Source organism: Schistocerca nitens, chromosome 3 (assembly GCF_023898315.1).
Source record: "Schistocerca nitens isolate TAMUIC-IGC-003100 chromosome 3, iqSchNite1.1, whole genome shotgun sequence".
NCBI lineage: Eukaryota > Metazoa > Arthropoda > Insecta > Orthoptera > Acrididae > Schistocerca > Schistocerca nitens.
The window spans coordinates 983240144-983248513 of NC_064616.1; positions in this window are offsets into that span (position 1 = coordinate 983240144).

The following is an 8370-nucleotide window of genomic DNA, read 5'->3' on the forward strand; positions in this document are numbered from 1 at the left end:
AGTTGCTCGGCCACCATTGACCAGACGTTTTCAATTGGAGAATGTGCTGGCCAGGGCAGCAGTCGAACATTTTCTGTATCCAGAAACATGCGGTCGTGCATTATCCTGCTGAAATGTAGGGTTTCGCAGCGATCGAATGAAGGGTAGAGCCACGGGTCGTAACACATCTGAAATGTAACATCCACTGTTCAAAGTGCCGTCAATGTGAACAAGAGGTGACCGATACGTGTAACCAATGGCACCCCATACCATCACGCCGGGTGATACGCCAGTACGGAGATGACGAATACACGCTTCCATTGTGCGTTCACCGCGATGCCGCCAAACACGGATGCGACCATCATGATGCTGTAAACAGAACCTTGATTCATCCGAAAAACCGTGGTGGCCAAGCGGTTAAAGGCGCTACAGTCTGGAACCGCGCGGCCGCTACGATCGCAGGTTCGAATCCTGCCTCGGGCATGGATGTGTGTGATGTCCTTAGGTTAGTTAGGTTTAAGTAGTTCTAAGTTCTAGGGGACTGATGACCTTAGAAGTTAAGTCCCATAGTGCTCAGAGCCATTTGAACCATCCGAAAAAATGACGTTTTGCCATTCGTGCACCCAGGTTCGGCTTTGAGTACACCATCGCAGGTGCTCCTGTCTGTAATGCAGCGTCAAGGGTAATCGCAGCCATGGTCTCCGAGCTGATAGTCCATGCTGCTGCAAAACATCATCGAACTGTTCGTGCAGATGGTTGTTGTCTTGCAAACGTCCCCATCTGTTGACTCAGGGATCGAGACGTGGCTGCACGATCCGTTACAGCCATGCGGATAAGATGCCTGTCATCTCGACTGCTAGTGATACGAGGCTGTTGGGATCCAGCACGGCGTTCTGTATTACCCTCCTGAACCCGCCGATTCCATATTCTGCTAACAGTCATTGGCTCTCGACCAACGCGAGCAGCAATGTCGCGATACGATAAACCGCAATCGCGATAGGCTACAATCCGACCTTTATCAAAGTCGGAAACGTGATGGTACGCATTTCTCCTCCTTACACGAGGCATCACAACAACGTTTCACCAGGCAACGCCGGTCAACTGCCGTTTGTGTATGAGAAATCGGTTGGAAACTGTCATCATGTCAGCACGTTGTAGGTTTCGCCACCGGCGCCAACCTTGTGTGAATGCTCTGAAAAGCTAATCATTTGCATATCACATCTTCTTCCTGTCGGTTAAATTTCGCGCCTGTAGGACGTCATCTTCGTGGTGTAGCAATTTTAATGGCCAGTAGTGTATGTGTCCATGGAGGGAGATCACTAAGTTGTTAACTGTTTTCAGGAATGAATGTTCGTCTGACTTATTGTCAAGTACGCACAAGGCTGGGAGAGAGCTGACATCTGAGCCGGTGTCAACCAAGAAAGTCATGCCTATATGCCTGTATCTTACAAGCGACGGTTGTGGCAAGGCTGGATGTGTGACAGCAGAAGTTTTTGAGGGGCCTGTGTCAATGTTGTTCTCCTGCCATGTACGTTCAACTGTCATAGTGCAGTTTGATTCATGATAGCGTTCTGCCTGGTGATTATTTTGTACTCATGGCTGGTGCTTCTTTTTGTTCAGCTTGTGATATGCCTAATCCAGATCATGACTGTCATTTGAGTAGGTGCATGGTTTAGTGTATTTCAAAGCATGTCGACCGAAATGTCCGAGATACCATCAAACATTAACTAAACTGCCCTAGGATTGCGTGTAATCTTGTGGCTGAGGCACTGTAGTATGTCTGGATTTGGGCTGTTTAATATTCCGCCCCATTGCCGCTGTGTTCGAAACTGTCTGACCGGCATCTCAGCTGTGGTGCATAAACTGTGGAGCTTTTCAGGAACGCTCGGCGACTGTTGCGGCATGATGGTGGCGCATTGTGGTGTTATCTCTCTGGCTGAGTTTGGCACCCTCCGTATGGAGTCGGCTTATGTATCGTTTGTTGATGACACACACTCTACCGGTCACATTCGGTAACTTGTATAATGGCTGACCTTCATGCACTACCATTGCTACTTGCAGTTGTGACGGTAGGTGCTGTTGCCAAACATATAACAACAATTTGTCAGGAACTGTGTTTATCGTACCTTTTAGATGGTTCAAATGGCTCTGAGCACTATGGGACTTAACTTTGGAGGTCATCAGTCCCCTAGAACTTAGAACTATTTAAACCTAACTAACCTAAGGACATCACACACATCTATGCCCGAGGGAGGATTCGAACCTGCGACCGTAGCGGTCGCGCGGTTCCAGACTGTAGCGCCTAGAACCGCTCGGCCACCCCGGCCGGCGTACCTTTTAGATGCCGCCCAAAATTCTGAAGGGGCTTAGCCACCTTGGTTTTCTTGATACAAAACTTGTCTGAGCCTTTGGTCAAGTGACTCGGTGCAATGGGCAATTAATTCAGTTTTTAAGGCAAGGTAACTGCTGATGTGATAATAATGTTGGACACTAATGCAATCACTTGCTTGTCCAAACTGCTTATAACTATCACAAATTTTTCGTGATCTTTGGTGACTTGTTGGTACATGAAATCACCAGATTTGTGTGTTTGGGCACAAATGGCAGGGCCCTTCACTGTAAATGTGGCACAAAAGAACCACTTGAGCTGATAGATCGACAGTTTATTGTTCTTGCAGGTGTCGACATGAAGTTGAAGAAACCATCAGAACAGTCGACATTGTCAAGTCTGGCTTAATCTCACTTCCTGGCGTAGTGGAAATATCCATTGCACTGTGGTGTGTAGCTCATACTACTGTTTGTGTTTGTCTAACTACCGTGGCGTTTTGAAATGTTATGATGTTCAGTTCATTATACTGCAGTGTTTTCACTGTTTGTATTGAAGGAAAAGAGAGCTTCAAAACCTTGACTTCATCGCGAATTCCTCGAATCTCGTTGTCGATGGTGTGCAACAAGTTGTGAGTATCCTCCATTATGGCTTCGTATTTAACGTTCCAGAAAATAAATTATATACATAGAAACTTGTTTTATGTTGTCAAGATCACCAAGTATGTGGGTAAGACCTGAACATGGCATGGAAGCTTGTACACAGTCTTTAAGCGTAGAGACTTACGTATATCATGCACAGCACAAAATACACATTTTGATGATGGCATAGGATCCAGGTCATTAAGTTTAAATTTCATGGAGTGGCTACAAGTCCACCATGTTTGAAGCAAATTGAATTCCTGGGTGCCATTTTCTCTGTAGTAAGAGGCCTCATCTGCTTTGTTACACTGCCTTCAAATTGCCTTTAACGAACTTCAAATAGTACAGGCTATCTCATTTTTTCTCAAAAAAAAAAAAAAAACAGTTAACTGGAGTGATTTCGTGTACACTAAAAGCAACAAGGGAAGTTTTGGTTAAAATATGGATAAACCTTTTCATCTAGATAAGAATGCAAGACGAGTCAAAATGCATTTGTCTACTCATGATAACTTCTTGTTGGTCGTCCTGAAGATTGTGGAGTAAATTTCGGAATACTTCGTGCTTAGCTAATAGAAACGGTGGCTGGTGCAGAAATTCTGTTTTTTTTTTTTTTGTTTGTACTTTAATAGCATAGTCACAGCCGCAAAAAAAACTCAACTACGAACGAGAGTATTTTTAAAAGATTGTGTGTCACCAGTAGTAGCTCAATAATAACAACTTTAATATTAATGTCGACGAGATAGAAGGCAATAAAATTATTTGAGATTTCGTTTTTTACAATGTTTTACTCATATTTCACTTCTACAGTGTTTTCATTAATATTCAATTTTTATGTTGTTTTCGCTGAAATTCTATTTTACATGTGTTTTAACTGAGCTTTAAATTTAAAAATAGCTTGCCTTATTTGTTGTGTTAATAAATTTATCTATCTTCTCAAAAGTTTTAGAGGTACATTAATGATTTTTCTGCAGATAAAATAATGTATGAGGATCAGTTTTGTAAGTTTCGCATTATGCGTTTCTTTCCCAAATTCAATTGCTGTAAGAAGGTGGTCACTGTTTGTAAGTAAAGAACTTCTTGTAAATGGCAGTGAAATATTCTTGGGTGAGATGATTTCACAAAGTTTCGTAAATAGTTTGCCTTAGTAAAATAAAAATGTAGCGTCACACTCAATTTCCTTTTATGCCGAGAATACTGCGATACTTTACCATTAACTTCGAGTTCCAGAAGCTGTTTCAAGAGATCCTTTACATTTTCACCATTTAACAGATCATAAACTGAATCACAGTTTTTTTTTTTTCGAAGCGGGAACTGAAGTTTGTGACTGCACTATTCTTCTTTTGTGTCGGATACCAAGTTGATTTATATACTTCTTCAGTAGCACAGTCTCTGTCTGCTTGTACTCTGTCATAGTGTGCTTTCAGCTGTTTTGGACTTGGAAGGCAGTAAATGTAGTCATCATGAATAGGTATACTAAGTACTAAAAGAATGAACTTCCACTACAAGATTTTAATAATAATTTTACTGTACAAAAAGTTGAAATTATGAGAATTAGTCTGTCTCTCCAGACTTAATTAAAACTGGGAATTGGTGAGCCTGAATGTAACTCATTGGACTTCTCATTATGTTCGGACCATTGTGGAAATGGAGGCCGTCTTAATGTTAGTAGTTGCTTGTTGATCCAGACCAATAAGTTAGAATTTCGCAGAATGGCTAAGAAATTATTTATAGTGCTCCTTGTGGCAACTTACACTAACTTGGGCGCCATGTCCTGTGTCGTGAAAACATTATGAGAAGCTAGTAGACTGTCTGTGTTTGAAATGTCAGCTGTTCTGTTAGTAATGAAATACTTCGTTTTTCTGAAAAACTTGTGTAACAAAATATAAACTAAACAGCCTGTAGTGTCTCCAGCATTCGATTGCACAAATCGAAACGATAAAAAAAACAAATATTCTGTATTAAAAGTAAGTATGGATAAAAACTTAAATAGATTTTTAACGTTTATTAACCCCTTGACCAGACTGTACCTTGCGCCACTATCGGTTCCCATCTGCGTAATTATTCCTGTGCCTCGCGGAGCTTTCTCGCAGTGCAGCATTGTCTGACAAGTTTCGGTGCACTTTTCACAAATCAAGTGATTATTGCGATTGTAAGTTGTCAAAAAATTCGAAGTTTCTGGCAGCAGGACTGTGTATTATGAAATTAAGCATGTTACAATTGATTTATTTTAAAAGTCTTATGAAGATTTTTACTAGAGGAGCGAACACCTGAACAATTTTCAGAAAGTAGATGTTTCAAGAATTTCTTTCCTTGATTAATACATTTCAAAATCGGATTTCTGAACTATGTCTTGTAGGAACAGCACTGGGAACAAAGAATAGAAATCTCAGTTGTTGGCTGGTACCCATCTGTGCACATGAGATCCTTGTTTCTGTGAACTCACATATCAACATACAATCTGTTCAGCACGTATGTTCGTCTCATTAATTATTTTTGTTAACAACCTATCGTCAAAAACGAATGTGAAAATATCAAATTGACCGATGTGGCTGGTGTAAAACTCCAAATTCACGTTGCAGAGCACGCCGAATGCTATCAACTGCGAGCCCGAGTGCCGTTCATCGAGCACGCAGCGCCACCAGGCAGCCCTAACTCAGTTCGTTGAGCACAGTCGAAGAGTTAGAGCCAGTGAGCATATTGGAATTGTAAGCGTTCGTAATATAAATACAGGAAAGTAATTTGGTTTTCAATAATTACATGTTTCCTTTGCAAGACATTGAGCTAAGAAAAATATGGATTCTGAATATGAAACGAGACAACTGGTTTCTGACTACAGCCACTTACCTCTGCTCAACCCATTTTGAAGAGAGGTATATGTATGAAAAAATGACTAGAAATGACTTTTGTCCAAGGCAAAACCAACTATCTTTACTTTGCCAAATAAAAGGAAGAATCTTACGAAGGTTGTATACATGGAAGAACCCTGGAGATACTAAAAGGTATCAGATAGATTATATAATGGTAAGACAGAGATTTAGGAACCAGGTTTTAAATTGAAAGACATTTCCAGCGGCAGATGTGGACTCTGACCACAATCTATTGGTTATGAACTGTAGATTAAAACTGAACAAACTGCAAAAAGGTGGGAATTTAAGGAGATGGGACCTGGATCAACTGACTAAACCAGAGGTTGTACAGAGTTTCAGAGAGAGCGTAAGGGAACAAATGGCAGGAATGGGGGAAAGAAATACAGTAGAAGAAGAATGGGTAGCTTTGAGGGATGAAGTAGTGAAGGCAGCAGTGGATCAAGTAGGTAAAAAGACGAGGGCTGGTAGAAACCCTTGGGTAACAGAAGAAATATTGAATTTAATTGATGAAAGGAGAAAATATAAAAATTCAGTAAATGAAGCAGGCAAAAAGGAATACAAACGTCTCAAAAATGATATCGACAGGAAGTGCAAAATGGCTAAACAGGCATGGTTAGAGGACAAATGTAAGGATGTAGAGGCTTATCTCACTAGGGGTAAGATAGATACTGCCTACAGGAAAATGGAAGAGACCTTTGGAGAAAGGAGAACCACTTGCATGAATATCAAGAGCTTTGATGGAAACCCAGTTCTAAGCAAAGAAGGGAAAGCAGAAAGATGGAAGGAGTATATAGAGGGTCTATACAAGGGCTATGTACTTGAGGACAATATTATGGACATGGAAGAGGATGTAGATGAAGATGAAATGGGAGATATGATACTGCGTGAAGAGTTTGACAGAGCACTGAAAGACCTGAGTCGAAACAAGGAGTAGACAACATTCTATTAGAACTACTGACAGCCTTGGGAGAGCCAGTCCTGAGAAAACTCTACCATCTGGTGAGCAAGATGTACGAGACAGGCGAAATACCCTCAGACTTCAAGAAGAATATAATAATTCCAATCCCAAAGAAAGCAGGTGTTGACAGATGTGAAAATTACCGAACTATCAGTTTAATAAGTCACAGCTGCAAAATACTAACGCGAATTCTTTACAGACGAATGGAAAAGCTGATAGACGCCAACCTCGGGGAAGATCAATTTGGATTCCGTAGAAATGTTGGAACACGTGAGGGAATACTGACCTTACGACTTATCTTAGAAGAAAGATTAAGGAAAGGCAAACCTACGTTTCTAGCATTTGTAGACTTAGAGAAAGCTTTTGACAATGTTCACTGGAATACGCTCTTTCAAATTCTGAAGGTGGCAGGGGTAAAATGTAGGGAGCGACAGGCTATTTACAATTTGGATTGAAACCAAATGGCAGTTATAAGAGTTGAGGGGCATGAAAGGGAAGCAGTGGTTGGGAAGGGAGTGAGACAGAGTTGTAGCCTCTCCCCGATGTTATTCAATCTTTATATTGAGCAAACAGTGAAGGAAACAAAAGAAAAATTCGGAGTAGGTATTAAAATCCATGGAGAAGAAATAAAAACTTTGAGGTTCGCCGATGACATTGTAATTCTGTCAGGGACAGCAAAGGACTTGGAAGAGCAGTTGAACGGAATGGATGGTGTCTTGAAGGGAGGATATAAGGTGAACATCAACAGAAGCAAAACGAGGATAATGGAATGTAGTCGAATTAAGTCGGATGATGTTGAGGGTATTAGATTAGGAAATGAGACACTTAAAGTTGTAAAGAAGTTTTTCTATTTGGGGAGCTAAATAACTGATGATGGTCGAAGTAGGGAGGATATAAAATGTAGACTGGCAATGGGAAGGAAAGCGTTTCTGAAGAAGAGAAATTTGTTAACATCAATTATTGATTTAAGTGTTAGGAAGTCGTTTCTGAAAATATTTGTATGGAGTGTAGCGATGTATGGAAGTGAAAAATGGTCGATAAATAGTTTAGACAAGAAGAGAATAGAAGCTTTCGAAATGTGGTGCTACAGAAGAATGCTGAAGATTAGATGGGTAGATCACATAACTAATGAGGGGGTGTTGAATAGGATTGGGGAGAAGAGAAGTTTGTGGCACAACATGACTAGAAGAATGGATCGGTTGGTAGGACATGTTCTGAGGCATCAAGGAATCACCAATTTTGTATTGGAGGGCAGCGTGGAGGGTAAAAATCGTAGAGGTAGACCAAGAGATGAATACACCAAGCAGATTCAGAAGGATGTAGGTTGCAGTAGGTACTGGGAAATGAAGAAGCTTGTGCAGGATAGAGTAGCATGGAGAGCTGCATCAAACCAGTCTCAGGACTGAAGACCACAACAACAACAACAATCTTACGACCACTACCCAATAGGTGAACTGTCAACTGTTTGCAAGATAGTGCTGGTGTGTGTGATGAGCAGTCGTAATGAGAGGAATATCTAAAAGACTGAGGGAAATTTTTTATCCCATTCTATTTATGATTCTGGTAATGCGTCCTGTGATAAAATAATGGCTGGACCAG